The following is a 20,211-nucleotide window of genomic DNA, read 5'->3' on the forward strand; positions in this document are numbered from 1 at the left end:
CTGGCAGTTATTATTGGGAATCACTCTTACTCTACAGCTGGGCATGTGCCATTCCTCCTGACCCTTAACTAGAAACTCCCTATGGAAAACGTGGCTTCTCTTTCCATGGGAAAAATTGAGTACGCAGTAGAGACCTTGCAGAAGCTCCCTCCACCATGTCTTACCCACTTGCCTGTCTCTATGCGCATAAATATCTGTCTTCTTTTCTTTCAATACCATGTATAGGTTGACAACACTCACATTTACATCTCCAGCCCAGATTTCTCCCCTATGTCTTGACTTGATATCTAATTTCCTACATGACATCTCTCTTTGGATGTCTAATAATCATCTCAAATTTGTATGTCCAGTAGCAGACTGCTGATCTGCCTCCAAACCTGTTTTTCCTGTAGTCTTCTGCATGTAAGTTAAGGGGAACGCCATCCTTTTTCTTTCTCATGCCAAAAAACTTGGAGTCTCTTTCTGTCTCTCACACCCTACATCCCATCCATCAGCAAATATTTGCATCATGTCTCACCAGATTACTGCAACCATCTCCTTGCTGATCTCACTGCTTTTCAGTCTATTTCACAACCCAGCAGTTGAAATAGTTCTTTTAAAACATAGGTCAGATCACGTCATTTCTCAAACCTACCAAATACTTTAATTTCACTTAGAGTAAAAGACAAAGTCCTTATAATGACCATACACAATCTGCCCCCTCCCCATCTCCTTACCCATCTCGCTTCATGTCCCGCTATTTTCTCCTTTATTTGTCTCTGCTGCAGCCACACTGGCCTTCTTACTGTTCTATAAATATGCCAGGCACTTTCCTGCCTCAGAGTCTATGTTCTTCCCATGCTTTCTGCTCTTCTTCCAGATTTCTGCAGAGCTCATTCCCTACCTCCTTTATGTCTTTAATTGTTCATTTTCTCATGCGACTTTCCTGACCACCATGTTTAATTGCAAACTCCTGCCCCCAACACTCCATGTCTCTCTTTCTACCTCATTTTTCTCTGTCATGCTTATCACTCACCAACAGACCATACTTATTTGGTTTATTGTCTGTCCCTACTCACACACAGCTCTTTTATCTGTTTTGCTCATTGCCGTATACTTAGCACCTAGATAGTGCCTGGCACATATTTGGTGCTTCAAATACACTTGCTGAATAAAGTATGGGCATGCTATGAAAAGGCATAGATAGGTAAGGACTTTGGGGTCAGGATCGTGAGAAAGTCATTGGCACCAAGATGTTTTCACTCAATTTTCTGAGTCCTATTACAGAATCCAGGCCAAAAGTATAATACACCAAAGAACCAGAATTATCACAGGTGAAGTAAACCAGACCAATTGTCTTCTAGATCCTCTTAGGTATTTTTGTGAAATTTGCATGTTATGGGAATTTTTAAACTTCTCTATACTAAAGCAAATTAGAATGCTTTGATAAAGCTTATTTTGAATTTCTCAGTGCTTCTCCTTGGTCTCAGAATATGTCAAGGGGTTCTAGAAATAGAGTTACTGGGGGAAGGAAAGAAATGAACATGGAATTGAGTGACTTCTAAATTTCTAGATCCCTTACATCTCATTTAAACTTTTGACAACTTTTGAGTCAAGAAATATTATTCCAGTTATGAATACATACCAATTGAGGTTTGGGCCTGGTGAAATGGCTCACGCCTGTAATCTCAGCACTTTGGGAGGCCAAGGCGAGGGGAGTTGTTGAGCCCAGGATTTTGAGACCAGAGTAGGCAACATAGCAAGACCCTATCTCTACAAAAAATTAAAAATTTATCTGGTCATGGTGACACACATCTGTAATCTCAGCTACTCAAGAGGCTGATCTGGGACGATCACTTGAGCCTAAGAAGTCAAGGCTGCAGTGAGCCGTGATCGTGCCACAGCACTCCAGCCTGGGTGACAGAGCAAGACTCTATTAAAGAAAAAAAAAAAGCAAACTGAGGTTCAGAGAGAATTATTAATTTCTCCAATTTTGCACAGCCAGCAAATGGCAGGCTTAGAATTCCATTCACTAACTAACTGAATAGTACAGGACCTAGACCAAACTTGTCCAACTCACGGCCCACAGACTGCATGTGGCCCAGGACAGCTATGAATGTGGCCTAAAACAAATCTATAAACTTTCTTAAACATTATGAGATTTTTTTGCGATTTTTTTTTTTTTTTTCTTAGCTCATCAGCTATCACTAGTGTTAGTGTATTTTATGTGTGGCCCAAGACAATTTTTCTTCCAATGTGGCCCAGGGAAGCCTTGAACACCCCTAACCTAGACTTTATAGCTAATATCTGGACAAATTAGGTGACTTAGGAGAAATCATTTAATATTTGTCTCAGTTGTCTGCCAAAAAGAATATGTAAATTCACTTCAGACACACACCTTAGAATAACCCAGGGTGATAATTTCAGGTTTTTCTGGCTCTTGTTTATTTCTTAGCTCCTTCAGAAGAAAGAAAATGTTCTAAATGTTAGGATCCACTGGGGCTGTTATGTCTCCTAGTTCAAATCTTTAAACTGTTGTTAAACCACAACAATTACCACAAGCACAGAGCCTCCTGGAACATTTTCCCAAGTAAAACAAATACTCTAGCTGTGTGAGGGTGTCAGGCAAAGCTAGAAATGGGACTCCTTGCTGGCTATCCATGTGAAGGGCTTTGTTTAAGGAAATGCTATGTTGCCAGCACAGTCACTTGTCAAAGACAATAGCTGTTGGCAGAGCATTAATATGTGAGGATTGGGAGAGCTGCCAGTGGAAGCAAACTCTTTTGTGGTGTGTACAATGTTGTGCTGGGGCATCGGCTGAAGTTCACCATTGATGACCATCTGAAAACTGCCTTCCACCCACAGTACACTCAAATGGACAACTCAGCAAATTGAAGAATGAATTTCTAGGGAGAGGCAACATGGTGTAATTAATGGAAAAAGAACTAGAATAGAAGTGAAAACCCCCTCATTTTAATTCCAATGTTGTGACTCTGATACCTCCTTTAGCTTCCCTGCATCATTTTCCTCACTTACCCAGGCACTCATCCAGGCATCCAGCAAGTATTTATTGAATGCCAACTTGTATTCAAGGCACTGGGTCAAATGATGTGATCATTTCATGATTCTGCTTTATGTATGTTAGAGATAATAGTCCCATCTGCCTCAAACTGATGTAATGAGGATGAAAACCTAGTTTCCACTTTGGTAGAAATGGAAATATGTTTGTCTTGTCTACTTCATGGATCTATTATGAGAATCATAAGAGATAATTATGTGGGTAACTTAATGAAAGTAAAGTGTTATATACATATGCAAAAAAATAAATACTTTGACCAGGATGAAACTTATATCATTGCTGAATATTACCTGGGGAGAGAGGCAGAGAGAGAGAGAGACAGAGACAGAGAGAGACAGAGAAAGAGAGAAACAGAGAGACAGAGAGAGACATAGAGAGAGACAGAGACAGAGAAAGAAAATGCTAATGAGATTCAGTGCCATTTACCTATTCTTTTCTTTTTTCAGTGAACACAAGACTTACAAAGATAAAAATAAAGGTTAGTTTCAATAATTATTTTTATAATTTTTTCAATAAAAATCCACAGATGAGAACCAAACCCGTGGTTCTCAAACTATACTCTTATACTGATTATCAGTAGTTTTAGGTGTTTGGGTTCTGAAATTCGATGCTAGGACTGGAAGTCAAGGATTTTATTGCTAATATATCAGGATTAGGTTTTGTCACACATTAAAAAAATAAATAAATAAACTACCAAAGCCTAAAGCAAACTGGAATTTGGGGGTTTCTTTTCTCAGATAAAAGGAGTTGGAAGAGAAACTATTTAGCTCTAGCCACTCCATAATATCATCTGGGACCCCCAGGCTCTTTTCCCTATTATCTTAACACATGGCTTTTATTATTAAGGTCATCTCTGGGCTGCTGAAGCTCCAGTTATCACACCTGCATTGCAGGCCAAAATAAGAAGGAAATGCAGAAAGTATCACCCCCAGCTGAGTAAAATTCTGTTAAGTCGCCCTTCTAGACATTTCATCTAGGAATTATGCTTTCATATCTTTGACAGAAATTAGTCACGCGGCCACAGTTAGCCACAGGGGAGACTGGGAAATGTAGTTTTTGTCTTGCGAGATATTCTGCTGGGATAAGAATCAAGGTTAGGCAACTAGCTACCTTTTCCACACGAAATATTAAGGAAAAAAGATGTTAATGGATAGAACGTTCTCAATTACACATTTTTCTCCATACATTTAACATATTCCTTTGGTTTTAAGAATATTATCATTCTATAATAGTGTACAATAGTATAAGATTCAAAACAAAATTATATACTGGATATTTTTAACAATCTAAGTATTTATATTTCATTTTATCCTACAAAGAGCAACATGATTTTCAGTTGTTTTATCACATGAATACATTCGAGCCCCATTAATCCAAATCAACTAAAATTATAGAAGTCTAGAAATCCATCCTGTATGGAACCAAGCTAACAGCATTCCGTCTTCCAACAGCCTTAGCCCAGGAGCATTTACTAGTAAGCATATTTATTTGAACGTCAACATAAAATAAAGCATCCCTGAATTTTTCCCAGCAGAGAAAAATGTCCTTGCACTGTGGCCACAGCATGTGTATCTTTCTACATACATCTGCCCTCAAATTCCCAGCAACATGATTGTGCTCTGAGTGGAAGCCTCTTGGTGTTCTGTGTTGCCTTCATCCGTATAAGTATATGTAGGTCTTTCTGTTCATTTCAAGTTTGCTCTTTTGTGTAGCAGGGTCTCACTCTGTCGTCCAGGCTAGATAGAGTGCACTGGTGCGATCGTGGCTCACTGCAGACTTGACGTCTTGCGCTAAACAGATCTTCCCGGCTCAGCCTCAGCCCCTGACCCCCAACCCCCAGTAACTACTGGTGCACACCACTATGCCCAGCTAATTTTTTATTTTTTATTTTTTAGAGATAGGGTCTCATTATATTTCCCAGGCTGGTCTGAAACTCCTAGGCTCAAGTGATCCTCCCACCCCACTGTCCCAAAGTGTTAGATCACATCACGGTGTCAGCTACTGCACCCAGACAGAATCTGCCTTAAGACTTTAAAGAATTCTGAGCAATAGTGTCTGAGGCGCTCATTCCCTAACCTAATGAGCATTATAAACCAACTGGGTTATGAAAGAGCAGCAGCCATCCAAAACTGTCCTGATTGGGGAAGTGAACTCTGCATGCCACAAAGCCGGAATGGCAGCCAAATGAGAAACATATGCTCTGGATTCTGATGCAAAGTTTTTATTTCTTTAAAAACAACTACATTAAAGTGACATAAACTTAAACTTAATCCAATTTGGACCTTACTGGCAAACTGTATGAATTTTGGACGAAATATTTTGGAGAAATTTGAAATATCTACTATGTTATGTGACCTTAGACAAACAACTTAACCACACCAAGTTATTGTTATTATATGAATAATAACAATAGTGTCAAATAGTAATAATAATGTCAAAAGAATGGACAGTCTTTTTGAAGATTACTGTGTCAAGACTGTGAGTTACATTAGAAAGACACACATGCTGGCCAGGCATGGCGGCTCTCACACCTGTTATCCGAGCACTTTGAAGTGGATGGACCACCTGAGGTCAGGGGTTCAAGACTAGCCTGGGCAACATAGTGAAACCGTGTCTCTACTAAAAATAAAAAAAAAAGCTGGGCATGGTGGTGGGCGCCTGTAATCCCAGCTACTTGGGAGGCTGAGTCACGAGAATCGTTTGAACCCAGGAGGTGGAGGTTGCAGTGAACCAAGATCGCGCCATTGCACTCCAGCCTGGGTGACAGAGAAAGACTCCAAAAGAAAAGAAAAAAGAGAAAAGAAATAAAGGAAGGAAGGGAGGGAGGGAGGGAGGGAGGGAGGGAAGGAAGGGAAAGATACACGTGCTGTGGCCACAGTACAAGGACATTTTTCTTGGTTGGGAAAAATTCAGGGATGCCTTATTTTATGCTGATGTTCAAATCAATATTCTAAGTTATAATAAGTTACATTAAACTCTTGATTCAGTAATCTTCAAAAAGTATTGTTATATTATTAAATAAGTGTACATAAAATAACTTACTGGTCATTCTCTACCTAGTGCGAGAATTTTGTTACTAACCTGCTAAAATTCTTTTAGTAAGACTTTTAATTAGAGGTCAACAATTTACTCACTCTAATGAGGGACTTGAATTCTACAATCTGTAATAACCTACTTGACGTTGGGCCTTATTAGCTTAGATTCTTTCTTTTTCCTTAGGTCGTTCCTTAATTCTGGGCATTTTGCTGCCCATTATCTCTCTCTTTAAAGGTTGGCAAAAGGACATAGCAACAATTCTGGTAAACAGAGCAAATGGAAATGGAAATGAGCCAGAGGTGTGCTCAGTAGAATGCCATGTCATGTATTGATCAAATGGCACAGAGAACCCAGGCTCTGGAATCAAGAGTGGGAAGCTATTGTCATAAACTATTCTACATTGGCCCTTAACTTGACCCTTAACAAATCATACAACCTCAGAGACTTCATCTATAAATTGAAAGTGTTAATGGCCCTTAACTTGACCCTTAACAAATCATACAACCTCAGAGACTTCATCTATAAATTGAAAGTGTTAATGGCCCTTAACTTGACCCTTAACAAATCATACAACCTCAGAGACTTCATCTATAAATTGAAAGTGTTAATATCATATACCTTTTAAGATTTTTTGGCCAGGTGCAGTGGCTCATACCTGTAATTCCAGCACTTCGGGAGGATCACTTGAGCTCAGGAGTTAGAAACCAGTCTGGGCAACATAGTGGGACCCTGTCTCTACTAAAAATAAAAAAAAACTAACCAGGTGTGGTGGGGCATGCATGTAGTCTGAGCTACTCAGGAGGCTGAAGCAGGAGGATCTCTTAAGCCTGGGAAATCAAGGCTGCAGTGAGCCATGCTCAGGTCACTGCATTCCAGCCTGGGTGATAGAGGGAGACCCCGTCTCAAAAAAACAAACAAAAAAATTTGTCAGGATTAAATGATATTACCTATAAAGTATTGTGGGCAATGTATTAAATGTTGCCTATTACTATTAATCAACACCATTATGAGATTTCTCTATATATTAACAACAGAATCCCCCCAAAATCTGAAGGCCCATTTATTTCAGACAGTATTTGATTCAGTGCAATTCTAGTACAATAGAATACTCCTAGAATGATAATAATATGACTAAATCTGTTTCTAGGTCATTTCAATAAGAAAATTTAGACTTCGTTATCTATCTGTCAATGCTTTAATCCATAGTTAATTCTGAGTCCCTTGCCACTTTTACGTTGTCCTTTTTGGGTGTCTTGCACAGCCCTGTGGCTTTAATGCGTTGCTGTCTTCCCAATTCACAGTTCAGTTTCATCAGCACTCCTGTTTCCTGTTTTGTCACTGTCTGGGCTGCTTGTTTTGCACCTCGAACTCCTTCCTCTTCCTCTTCAAAGGATATCATCAACATTTCCAGTAGGGATGGGCAATGCCACAAGCATTTCTTGCTGCAGCTCTTCCTTTTCTTTCTTTTTCTTTTTTTAACCTCCTTTGAACTTTCATGAGCTTCCTGTAATGACTGTGTCTCTGTTTCAGCTATTTCAGTATTTCTGTGGCTTTTGATTTTGATCTGGATTCATGTCTTCCAGCCAAAACCATCTCAAACAAGTAGTTTGAGGTTTTTGCTGGAAGGTAATTTGAATTTGTTTACATGGCCACCAACTCCCAATTTTAGATGTCCTGAGATTTCTGGAGTAGAAGAGTGGCCTTACCAGATTACCTTTCTCTTATTAGCACTATTATTAGCAGAGACGGGTGCTTTTATTTATGAGCTAATCATGCTTCTTATAATTCTAAATAATTACTACTAAATCAGGAAAATTAGGAAAATCTTTCAGCAGGATTGAAAAAAGGTTGAAGTCAACCACAGATGTAGATAGAGCAACATGATTTGATATACGTACATCAATAAGAATAGTCACACACACACATACGCAAAAACACACAATTATTCCTTTACAATTTTCTGGCATCTTTTCTGCAAGGAAGCCACAAACACAAACTGGATATGAACAAAATAACTCAGCAGATGACAAATGACCTCTTCCTCCTTCTCCTCCTCCTTTTTCTTGTTTTGCCATCATTGTTTAGGTGAAGAGCAAAACAAGTCCCAAGTATTTCTCAGGTTGCTCTCAAATTATTGGACTGTGTGGCATGTGCATTTGAATGTTCATTCAACAAATATTCACTGAGCACCTACTACGTCCCAGGTCCTCACAATACATCTGTGTACAAAACAGACCAGGTCCCTGCCATCTGGAACCTTGTACTTGGGTGAGTGATCAGTTTCCAGAATCAGACAGTCTGCTCATTTGAGAAAACTCCTGTGTGGTTCAAGATTCCAGAGGACACTGAGACAGGAGCGGACTGGGTTTATCACATGCCCCATCTTGTGGTTTCCTAACAGGCCAAATGCAACACAGAGAGGGGTATTGCTCACTCTTCCTTCCTGTTTCTGTCACTCAGACAGGAGCTAGATAGTTCCTTTCCTACCAAGCTAAGACTTTTGCTCTCATCAAGTGAGAGGGTCCCTCTTACCTTACAGTATTTCTGACCCGAACCCTGGCAACCAGAAATCTACTTTTGTTGTTGTTGTTGTTTTGTTTATTTGAGACAAAGTCTTGCTCTTGTCCTCCAGGCTGGAGTGGAATGACGCCATCTCAGCTCACTGCCACTTCCGCCTCCCGGGTTCAAGTGATTCTCCTGCCTCAGCCTCCTGCGTAGCTGGGATTACAGGTGCGTGCCATCATGCCCAGCTAATTTCGGTATTTTTAGTAAAGACGGGGTTTTACCATGTTGGCCAGGCTGGTCTCAAACTCTTGACCTCAGGTGATCTGCCCACCTTGGCCTCCCAGAGTGCTGGGATTACAGGCGTGAGCCACTGCACCTGGCCCACAAATCTATTTCTATCTCTCACCTTGCCTTGACTGTCACCACAAGACAGAATAGTTCCCCTGAGAGACTTTCATTTGCTCTGTGGTATCACTCGTTAGACTGCCTGAGATATATACTGGAAAATGCCACCTCTTAAAAGCCACCAGTAAGTTCTTAATTGAATCCACACTTTAGTCTTTTATCCTTTTGATTTCTATGGTAAAGAAGAACATAGGCCCCATATTTGCTACTCAGATCTCCCATTCATTTGTGTGTGATTAAGTAGGGTTTTTAGCTTACATACAGCTATAAAGCATTTTCCAAGTCTTTTTAATATTATCTAGTTTGCATGAAATAAGGATGTAGGAGTGAGTATGTTTGGCTTTTGGCTATAAATGGTTGGAAATATTTCGAAAGATCCACTCTCTTCTGAGCTCTCTTACTGTTCTTGTTTTCAACTAACAGAAATTGGAAAATAAAGATTGTGTGGGTATAAAATGAATGCTTGCAATGTTTGTCATTTTTGGAACTCTATTTCTGTGGCTCTTGACTTTTTTTTTTAAGATGGCTTCACCTAAAAGTTGCTAAGGCCAGGCCAGAGCCCTTCTTATAAACAAATGACAAGGGACATGATAGCCCATAATGAATTCAATCTGGGCTATCTGTGGCGTTGTGTGTGGATAAAAAGTAAAAGCTAATTTTGAGTGCAAAGGAGATGAATAAAGCCTCTTGCCACTAAGATAATTAAGAGAAGACTCTTGGTCTTCTCAGGCAACATCATTCTATGCAGCTGGACCCATGCCCTTCCACAGATGGAAACAATGCCATATGGTTAGGGAGCTTGGCTGTTACCCAAGTGGCTCCTATTCAGTTCTCCATTTGGGCAAGAGTTGAGAGGAGATGGAGAATAGTATTTGGAAGACTTCCTGGGTTCAAGTCCTGCCTCTACCACTTATTTGCTTTGTGCTTTCTTAGTAACCTGAAGCAACGAATAACAGTACTCACCTCATAGAGTTGTTGTAAGGTTTAATTAAGATAGTCCACATCATGCATGCTGCCTACCTGGCACACAGTAATAGGTGGGAGATATTATTACTGTGATGATGATGATCGGTGTCCAGGGAGAGACCAGTCTGAATGTACCTGGAGAGACTCAGTGGGTTACTGGAAGTCAAGAGTCACAAATGTGAATCAAGCAGCAACTTTAGAAGGTGATTTGCAAGGCAAATTGGCAGGGATTGTTAAGAAAGATACAGAGAATGCTGGCAAAACCAGGAGGAATAAGGATGCCTTTTTCTCTTATTGGGGCGAAGAGGACATTACCTAGTCTGTATCCAACTAGACAAGGGCCTGAACCTTAGAGAAGATGTTGAACCCCACTAGCATAGTTAAGGTCAAATGAGGCAAAAGTGTTTTGGTTTTCTGTTTATTTGTCTGGTTTGGGATACTCCTGGAAAGGAATTTTATGGATTTTGCTCTTCTAATATCTGACTTCTGTGTAATGGAAGAAAAAAAAAAATAGCACTCCAGTAGACTTTTATAATGCCATACACATATGAAGTGAAACAAGAAGACCCTGTGAAGGATGATAGGAATGACACATCTCATAGTAGGGACACAGCCCTCCCTACTAAAAGAATAAATTTCCTTCCAAACATATTACAGTTATATAAGCTATAAAATATGTTGCTATAAAATGACTCATCTATTTGAAAATCCCACTACATAGAGTTTGTATAGTTAGAAAACTGGTATGTGAAAATGTGAAAGTTGGCAAGAATCAAGAAATAGTTTTTTAGTACCTATTGTGTGTAAGGTATTATTACATAATCACAGAATTATGCTATTATTTTGTTTTATGCATAGGTTTGCATTACCTAGTCAATATTTAACTGATTTATTTAACCTTTGTGAAAAAAAAATTCAGAATCTCATACTGGGTCTTAGGTAGTATATACAGTAGTTCCCCTCTTATCCATGGTTTTGCTCTCCATAATTTCAGCTACCTGCAATCAACCACGATCTGAAGATATTTAAGGGAAAAATTTTGGAAATTAACTCATAAGTTTTAAATTTACACCATTCTGAGTAGTGTGATGAAATCTCACAACATTCCACTCTGTCCCTTCCAAAGGGGAATCATCTCTTGGTCCAGTTGTCTGCACTGTAGATGCAACCATCTAGATTATCAGATTGAAAAAACATAGTATAGACAGTCTAGGGTTCAGTACTATCCATAGTTTCAGGCATCTACTAGGGGTCTTGGAACATGTTCTTCAAGGATAAGGGGGAACTATTCTATTCATAAATTCATAGCATTTTAAAGCTGGAAGATCTCAGAAGGGAATGAAAATCAGTGCCTTAGACTTTCCTTCAAATGCTAGATAATGTCCTAAGGAGTTTTTGAAATTTTAAATTATTTTTAAAACACTTTATAAAAGAAATTTTTTAGTCAAATATATTAGTGCTCACCAAATCCCCACCTATTATAAGAATTTACTCATCCTAGCAATGTCAACTTTAGGAAGCAGAGAATAGAAACTTAGGTAATATACATAACTTATTCAAGGGGAATGGCATTAATCAGTCAACAGAGTGAGATAATCAGAAGAGCATCTGAAAAAATAAGGACTCTCATATGACCTGCTTGTTTATTTCTGTTCCCAGATGGCAAATATTTTCTGAATTCTGCCCAGCTCCTCTTGGGGTAGATAAATGTTAAAACAGAAAAAAGTGGCAAGGTGCTTTTGTTCAGTGTGGGCCCATGGGGAAAAGTCCTATATTTTTAGTTGGTTGCTATGAAGGCAGCCAGCAGTGAGCTCAGCCAACATTGTTGTGAGATGGTACTATGACATCAATTAACGGAAAACTGAATGTTGAAATTGTACAGCAGAGGAAGAGAAAAGCAGGAGGACAATAACAAAATTTGCCAACAGAAAATCACGAAGTCCGCATAGGAAAAGTATAGTTTTCAAACTGCAGAAGGTATCTGCAAACACCAGTGAGCAAACTATGAATCTTGTTTTCCCATAGGCCCTACCATCAGTAGAGATCCCAGGGAGAGCAATTTACCTGCACATTTTGCCAGGGAACAAGGGAAGGCGAGTCTAACTATTTGGGGATTTAGCTGAGCTTTGAAATAACTGAAAAACTGAGCTTCGATTTTTAGAGTTTATCACGTAGGATTTCTAGGATTGTAAGGTCCTCACTCTGGAACTTCTGAAAATAATCAGATGAATTGGAATTAAAGAACTAATGGCCTTAATTGTGTCTAAATAGGAATGAGGTAACAATGACCATCATCATGAGCTATTCTCTTCTATGACTCTGGACGGTCTTTTTTTTTTTTTTTTTGTCTGTTCAGAGCTTCCTGCTTGGTGTTTGTCTAAGCAGGGGGGAAAGCCATTGTTTGAACTTTGCAATAACAGATTGCAAGCTAAGGCTTTTCTACACTTTGTTTAATTTTCCTGAAATGTTCCTTTTTACAGAAAAGATCTGTTGTTGACCTAGCATGCTTTTTGTCTTACTCAATACTCCCCTGGAGATATAGTTAAAACAACACTTAGCTGTGATTCTCCTGGGTGGAGAAGTGTTTGATGGTGGTAATGAAACTAAAGCACAGATTTGAGCAACTGTGGGCTGTTGACTTTATGCTAGCCTTTCATAAAGAGAAACCTCAAAACACCGTGGCCATTCAGCAAACAGCGTGCGTTTCATCTAAGCCTGGCTGACTTTGCCCTTGCTTTCTTCAGGCTAGAATGATCCTAACCATCAATGTCTTTGTATCATGATGCAGAAAGTTGGCTAGGACATAGGAGGATAGTGCTGCAGTACAACTTCTGAGTTGGGGAGGGAATCAGGCAGAGAAGTAAAGCTCTACACAATGGCTAGTGCTTCTCTATTATGATGTGTGTTCCAACGGAGGTCAATCATTGTTCATTGTCTCTAGGGAGTGAATACAGCATATTATTTTGGGGTAGAAATTGAGATTTCTTTTGGTGGTAAAATATACAGAAAATAGAAGCTCTTTATGCTTGATTTCTTTGAGTTTATTTAAATACCTTCAAAGGCATTCTTCTATGAGAAGGAACATGACATAATAGGTCTCTAAAAATGAAACCGTTTTAGTGATGGAAATGTTCAATATCAAATCCACTATAGCCACTAGGATATGTTACCAAAGTTTTTAAAACTTCTTGTGCGCAGTGAACTTTGTTGATTGCCTACTCAGCAAAAAATCTTCTCCCTTGTTCCTAATGAACCTCAATTTTGCTTTCCTCCCTTCTAGTCATGTGCCTGGGACAGATTGATCCCAGCTCCAGAAAGGCATCTGAATGGTCTAAGTAATGCCATCCATCTGTCAGTAATAGATTCAGAAATGGGCATGTGATGCAAGTCTGGCCAATGAGATGTATGCAGAAGAGTGTGGGTATTCTGGAAAGTTATCCCTTGTCATTCAGAGAGCCACAGGAATCCAGCCTTTTGCTCCTTGAATGGGAGTAAGGAAGCACATAATCCCAGTTGCTCTTCCAGTCATCCCAGACCCACAGCCCCGCTTTAGCCATCCTATAGCCATCATATATCCACAAGGGGAAAGCAATTGAGGCCAACACTGTGGATCCTTGTGATGTAACCAAGCCAGTGAATCAATCAATACATTTATTTATCATTTGAGCCATTGTAGTTGAGCTTACGTTACTGGCAGCTGAAAGCTGAAAGTTATTCTATCTGCCAATCCTCATCTGGTACGTCTTTTAGTTTTGCTCTCATCTCTCCTTTTCCTCTTTTTCACACATAAATCCCAATCTTTGTTCCAACTCACACTGTCAACACCTCTGACCTTTCCCTCTTCCCCTCTTTGCCCCTTCTGTCTGTTCCTCTCCCTTTTGCCCTTCTTTCTGCCAGTGCTACCCACAAGTATATCTCAAATCTTATTATCCGTAGCCATGACCAAAGACTAGGACTACCACTAGGTATAACTGGATTAGGTGGAGTTTTGCTCCTTTGCCCTCCTTTGTACTTTGGACATCAACATCCGTCACCTCCCAGCAATTCTCTCCACTGTGCCCCACTCCATATAACAAAAAGTCTTGTGTGCTCTGAAACATCCACCAAAAAACTCTATTTTCACTAAAATTCCTTTGGTGATAATGCCTTAACATAGTGGCTTCCAAAGCTTTTTTAAACCAAAACCCACATTAAGTATCCTCACTCAGTATACACATAATATACACATAGGCACTTGATATAGTTTGGGTATTTGTCCCAACTCAAATCTCATATTGAATTGTAATTCCCAATGCTAGAGGTGGGGCTTGGTGGGAGGGTGTTTGGATCCCTCGTGGCTTCCTGCTGTCTTCACAATAGTGAGTTCTTGAGAGATCTGGTCTTTTGAAAGTGTGTGGCACCTTCCCCCTCTCCTTGCTTCTGCTCTGGCCACGTGACATGCCTGCTTTCCTGCTTTCCTTTTGCCTTCTGCCATGATCGTAAACTTTCTGAGGACTTCCCAGAAGTCAAGCTGATGCTAGCATCATTGCTTCCTGTAAAGTCTGCAGAGCTATGAACCTCTTTGCTTTATGAATTATCCAGTCTCAGGTATTTCTTTATATTGGGAAAGGAAAATAAACCTTGAGGCCCCCAAATCACTAAGTTAAATGGAAAAGTCAAGCTGGGAACTATTTAGAGCAAACCTGCCTCCCATTCTATTCAAAGTCACCCCTATGCTCACTGAGATAGGTGTATATCTGATTGCCTCCTTTGGAAAGGCTAATCAGAAACTCAAGAGAATGCAACCATTCATTTGTCTCTCACCTATCTGTGACCGGGAAGCCCCTTCCGCTTCCTGCCTTTGCTTCTAGTTGTCCCGCCTTTCCAGACAAAACCAATGTGCTTCTTACGTCTACTGATTGATGCTTCATGTCTCCCTAAAATGTATAAAACTAAGCTGTGCCCCAGCCACTTTGGCCACATGTCATCAGGATTTCCTGAGGCTGTGCCACAGGCTCATCTTCAACCTTGGCAAAATAAACTTTCTAAATTAACTGAGACCTGTCTCAGATTTTCGGGGTTCACAGTAGCAAGGCAAGAAGGGACTAACACAACACTGCAGAAAAAGTTTTATGAAACACACTTACCTTTACTACCAGTGATACATTCTGATATTATGTATTCTGTTCTATTTCATTTTTAAAAAGTGTTTGTCTGTACTCACTAAGTTGATATCATGGATAGTTGTTGTGACCACCAAAAACACTTCCTTCACCCACAGCAGAAACTCTGGTGGTCATGTGATAAACTTGTCAAAAAGCCCTTGAGGGTAATTAGAGTCATACTTAAACCTGAATAAAATGACAGCCAACACCAACTAAAAGAGGTTCTGTCTTTGTCAATTTGCATACATTTTTTCCCCTAAAAAATGAAGAGTGACTAAGAATATATGAATGTTGACACCTAATGTGTCCCTAGTAATTTTAGGGGATCTTTCTGAAATGACAAAAGCGTTTAAGAAACATCATTATAGTTATTTCTGAAAGTAAAGACGTTTCCTGCAAAAGCTATTTGAGTCCCAGAGCCAATTTATTGATTGGTTTTATGTTTGACTTTTTAGAGCCCATTAAATATATCTATTTGGTTATTCATTTGGCAGCCATGCTACTTCTTCGTGAGTTGGGAATGGCAGATTATCTATAAGAACCATTTTTATACTATGGATTGTGGTAAAAATGTGTTAGCTTTCTTGTTGATAACTACTTGTTATCAGCTAGAACCACTTTTACAGCCTGTACCATATGAAGGCTGCACATATAAAGTCCATAGCATGTTTGAAAGTCACGTGATATCTAGAAAAGCCCTGTATAAACTGGAAAGCATTATGTAAACACAAAATATTATTTTTATGCATTTTTTTAAAGTAATAAACTCTTGCCTGAGAAGTCAGTCATCCCCATGGTTAGAACATGTCTCCCAAAGTTCATGTGTTGGAAACTTAATTGCCATCGTAACAATATTAACAAGTGGGGCCTTTAAGAAGCGATTAGGTCATGAGGGCTTTGTCCTCATGAATGGACTAATGTTGTTATCGTGGGAATGGGTTAGTTGTAGTGAGCCCCCTTCTCCTTTTTGCTTCATGCGCGCCTTTCTGCCATCCATTCTTTTGCCATGGAGTGACTCCTGCCAGAAGCCAGTACTATGCTCTCAGCCTTCCTGGTCTTCAGAACCATGAACAGAATAAATTTCTTTTTTAAATAAATTACCTGTCTCTGGTATTCTGCTATAACAGCAGAAAATTGACTAAGGCCTTCATGAATTTTGAAAGCCAATGAATTTTAATGTTTTTACTAATGGTACTGAGTTCTATAAATGTTTTTCCCCACCCTCTAATTGATACACATGCATGCACACACACACACACACACACACACACACATATGCACATACACATTAGACTTTTAAGCCTATGTTCAATACAATACAGGCTGGTTGCTAATTTACAAACCCCATTTTCTCTTTTATAAGATATATGAGGAAGTAGGTTTTCTTCTCTATATAGTTATAGTTGTGGTGTGATGTGCCCAGAATTATTATGAGAGATGTTAAATGGTACAGTATAGCTTTAGTAGTTAAGGCAAGGTTTTGGAGACAGAAAGACTCCAAATGCAATTTTACATTTAACAAGCTCTGTGAATTTGGGTGAGTTACTTAACCTTCTAAGCTCTGATGTTCCTCATCTGTCAGATGGGGATAATATAATTCACCTCACGGCCGGGCGCGGTGGCTCAAGCCTGTAATCCCAGCACTTTGGGAGGCCGAGACGGGCGGATCACGAGGTCAGGAGATCGAGACCATCCTGGCTAACACGGTGAAACCCCGTCTCTACTAAAAATACAAAAAACTAGCCGGGCGAGGTGGCGGGCGCCTGTAGTCCCAGCTACTCCGGAGGCTGAGGCAGGAGAATGGCGGGAACCCGGGAGGCGGAGCTTGCAGTGAGCTGAGATCCGGCCACTGCAGTCCAGCCCGGGCTACAGAGCAAGACTCCGTCTCAAAAAAAAAAAAAAAAAAAAAAAAAAAAAAATTCACCTCACAAAGATGTTATAGAATTGAATTTATCTCTACTCATTAAATTCATTTCATCATTTACCAATGGGTCATGACCACCAAAAACACAGGCTTAACCCCCAGAAGAAATTCTGACATTAAGAATCATGGAGCCAGGTGCAGTGGTGCATGTCTGTAGTTCCAGATACTCAGGAGACTATGGCAGGAGGATCGCTTGATCCCAGGAGGTGGAGGCTGCAGTGAGTAATGATTGTGCCACTGCACTCCAGCCTGGGCAACACAGCGAGACCCTGTCTCTAAAAACAGGAAAAGAAAAAGAAACAAAGCTGATTTAAAACATTGTGGGCATATTACAAACCTTCAATGTATGTGCGTGTAAAGTACTTAGGACTTAGCACAGCACACTTAGCATTTAGCACATAATACCTAGCAATAGTTTAATGAATGGTAGCTTAACAACAATAACTAATGATAATTGTGACATGTTTATTTCATCACACCTTCACTGTGAATAAATGTAGAGATCTAGGACATGGTACCTCTTGCTTTCCCTTTGGTGCTGAAGCTTCACTCCACTGCTTCCCAAATCTATATTTCCACCTAGAAATGGGTCATGGTTGCTGAATCGTAGAATAATAATACTGCAAAATTGCTAAAACTCTGAGGGGTGTGTGTGGGGGGGGGGGGATTGGGAGAGGGAAACGGTACTTGTCTCTTTTTTCTTGCTAAAGACACTTCCTTAAAAATAAATACACTGGAAAATAATGACAGGAAACTTTACAAAATTAAAAGAGGATGTCAGGAAGTACAGGATGTGAGGCTGTTTTCATTTCTGTCAGTATTTTCTTATTCATATATATTTATAACTTTAAAAAGCATAGAAGTTCACTATTTCTTCTCCTTAAGATCAAGTCTATATATATAAAAAAAAACTGTGACCAAAAAAACCCCACTTAATACTTTCCATATTATACTTTCCAGCTGCAATTAAGTATCTGATCTGACTACATTATTGGGCAACTGAATAGAATACTTGTCACACTCATTCTCTATTTCTAAAAAATGTTGCAGGCCAGGCACAATGACTCACATCTGTAATCCCAGCAATTTGGGAGGCCGAGGTGGGACGATTGCTTGAGGCCAGAAGTTAGAGACCAGTCTGGACAATAGAGTAAGACCCCATCTCTACAGAAATATTTGTTTAAAAATTAACAACAACAACAGCAACAATAACAACAAAAAGGTTGCATTCTCAGACAGTTCATACCAATCTGGGAAGGATATGAAAGTAAAATACCTTGAAGCAGCAATGGATAAGAAAAGTTTGGTCTTTTTAAAAAAAATTTTTTTTTGATTATTACTTCTTTCCCAGAAGACAACTTTCAAACATAGGAAACTAGGCAAATCAACGAATGCTCAAAACTGAAAACCCACTTCCCCCTTTAAGACTGGAGGGTACAGAAATATCAGTACTTTCAATGCTTTAGCAGTCATGTGAATGGTGAGCATTCTATGTTTTTCCATATGCACAGCAAATGAGCACGCTGCTTGCAACTTTTTCTCCATGAAATGGGGATCTGCATCCCACAGTGGTTACTGAGCAGTACGTTTCCTCTCCAACATTGAAATAGTTTATCTGCAAACAAATTTCTAAAGTTCCTATTTGGCTGGAAGCCAAAATAAACCAAAAATGTTTTGCTGTCCTCTGCTTTGCTGAACAGATGGATGTAAAAGGTTGTAGGTGGGCTTCTCTTTATTGCTGTACTTGACTTATTAACACCTTGAGACTCGAAGAATAAAGTGTACTTCATCTTGTAAAAGTTTATGATCTAAGTCAAACAATTCAAAAGGTCATAATTTAGCTGCATTTAAGGAGCTTTAATTCAAAGAGACAGGAAGTTGCTTCATATTAAAAGTAGCCTCTTCTTTACTTCTTAATAAAATTCCCTATGAAAATATTTGTGGCAGACATATGTTATTTTCATCATTCCTTCCTTGGGGAAACCACTATTCCCTGCTTCCACACGGTTTCAGAGAGGCTGCCAATCACTGTACCCTACCCCCACTCCAGCCACACTGGGAGCATAGAAGACAGGCCTGCCCAACCCAAAAATTATCTGTTCCTAAAATTAAAATACTGATGTTGAGATAGATGTATTTCTTTCCCCGGGGATGCTAAGCTAGGGCAAGAGATCCCAGAGCTACCAGCTGCCATCTTCATCACCCTGCATGGAGGAGGTAGAGCAGGTCCAGCCACAGAAGGAGAAAATGGCAGAGACAGAGGAGCAAAAGGAGAAGGAAGAGGAAGAGGAAAAGAGGGAGAATGGGGAGGAAGGAAAGAGGAAAAAGAAGGCAAAGAGCAGAAGGGGTAGGAAGAAGAAAATAAGTGTAATCTAACCTCCACAGAGCTATAATTGAAGCCAGCTGATTCCTGAACTTCCTAGATACCTGACTCAACCAATTTCCTTCTCCATTCAAATTAGTTTTAAGAATTCTGCAATGGAAACAGGAGGAACTAACAAAGTAGCTGGTGTTCATTCATTCATTCAGCAAATATTTACTGCATGCCTACTATATTCCATGCACTAAACAGGCATAGAGTCGTGATGCGCAACATACGGTCCTTGCCCTCATTGAGCTTACAGCCCCGTTAGGGAAAAAAATATCACACACACACACGCTCAATTTTTTATGTTATCAGGAAAAGAGTAGAGTACTGTGAAATAGCATTAGAAGAGAATTAGGAAGCTATGTTTACAGTATCACTAGAATAATCACATTTAAAAAAACGGAATGCATGCATGGTGGTTTGGGAGTCCAGGTCTAAAAATCTGAGAGATGAGGCAGCATGGGAGAAGTAGAGAAAACATCCTTCATGGTTAGGAGACCAGGATTCTCATCCTAGCTCCATGAAAAACTGCAGAGGTTTTCCTCATCAGCAAAGCGGTAATACCTGTCTTTCATTATTTCTCCAGGGTTATAATGAAAATCAAATGATCAAATACACCTGATTCACATTTGAAACGAAGAGTACAGTATACGGTACTGTGGTAGGATACCAGGGTGCATGTGGTAGGAAGACTAACAGGACAACTGGGTGTACCCAGTTCAGAAGCCTGGGCACGTCCCACAGTCAGGGAGGAACTGAAGAGGAAGGCTGATGGCACACTAATGGTGGATGAGAGAACTGCTTT

The 20,211-nt window shown here is 39.8% G+C and overlaps 1 long non-coding RNA gene across 4 annotated transcripts in view; it reads left to right on the plus strand.

Moving 5' to 3' along the window:
- Positions 1 to 20,211, plus strand: part of LOC119620944 (uncharacterized) — a 45,667-nt gene that overhangs the window by 8,461 nt on the left and 16,995 nt on the right. For 3 of the 4 annotated variants that reach the window (XR_012093370.1, XR_005237497.2, XR_012093371.1), the window contains exon 4: positions 8,727 to 8,824. This is a non-coding gene — a long non-coding RNA (uncharacterized lncRNA). Of the gene's footprint in view, positions 1 to 8,726; positions 8,825 to 18,088; positions 20,167 to 20,211 lie in introns of those variants that run through there. The other variant, XR_012093372.1, reaches the window with a different exon arrangement.

This window comes from Chlorocebus sabaeus, chromosome 7, assembly GCF_047675955.1.
Source record: "Chlorocebus sabaeus isolate Y175 chromosome 7, mChlSab1.0.hap1, whole genome shotgun sequence".
NCBI lineage: Eukaryota > Metazoa > Chordata > Mammalia > Primates > Cercopithecidae > Chlorocebus > Chlorocebus sabaeus.